The sequence below is a fragment of the Olea europaea genome, chromosome 2 (genome assembly GCF_002742605.1).
Source record: "Olea europaea var. sylvestris chromosome 2, O_europaea_v1, whole genome shotgun sequence".
In the NCBI taxonomy this organism is placed as follows: domain Eukaryota; kingdom Viridiplantae; phylum Streptophyta; class Magnoliopsida; order Lamiales; family Oleaceae; genus Olea; species Olea europaea.
This window is the reverse complement of record NC_036238.1, coordinates 15,332,992-15,334,027: the sequence shown is the minus strand read 5'-3', so window position 1 is coordinate 15,334,027 and position 1,036 is coordinate 15,332,992.

Here is a 1,036-nt window from a genome sequence, read left to right as displayed (position 1 = left end):
AACAAATAATTATAATAAACAAAATATACTAACCATCGATAGTTGTGTATATGAAAACGGTATTTGAATAAAATATTGTTGCTATGTTTGAACGACAAGTATAATAGATGGTGTCTTACTGTGTTCGAACATTGACCTCTTTCCTTTGGTTGATGTCTGCACGTAATTATGTATTTAATAAGATATTGTAATGAAATATTGTTTAAGTTGACAAAAACACGGACCAACATACCTTTGCTTTCTTCAAAGAGGTCTCCAACAGGTTTTTTCTCCGAAACGTTTTTGGCGCGCCCTTTCTTTTTCACGCAAGTAATATTTTCATATCCAACCGATTCAACAACTACGGAGTTGTAACTTTTGTGCAATGAAATTCTTGCCATATTATTTAACTCAAGCTTCCATTTCACATGTAAACTTAATTCTCGATTGCAGCGATACAACCTCAACTTTAAAGGACTTTTTTATTGTGATCAAAGTGGACTGTGTAATTCTCCTGATCCCATGAATATCAGAAGATGCAGTGATCTTAGCTTTGCAATCTGTCTGAATTGATGGTTGAGGCTTCAAAGTACCGTTTGTACTAGTGGTTCTTCTGCCTTCACAGCTACATGTGAAGGTGACATATTTCATTTTTTCATCGTCTCCCTTTTTAAATTCCTTCTCCTTACTGGAAAACTGACATGATATGCATATCCTTTGTAGAAATCCCACAATTCTTTTTCATCATTAAACATCATACCAACCTTTGGCACCATCGGACCATCTTTTCCTACAATTTTCTCATCCACTGATATCACATTGTTCACAACATTCTCTAAACCATCTCTTTCCAACAAAAATTTGTCATGTATGTCTTCCATAATTTCTTGTACCGCAACACAATAAGCGACAACATCAACAAAACGTAAACTAATTACAGTTGAATAAATAATTCAGCACTTTGACATTGTTCATACGTAATACAAATTAGAAAGGTAAAAATTGGATTGTATTCTTGAAGAATCACAACTTTATATAAACTAGTAGTAAGCACGTG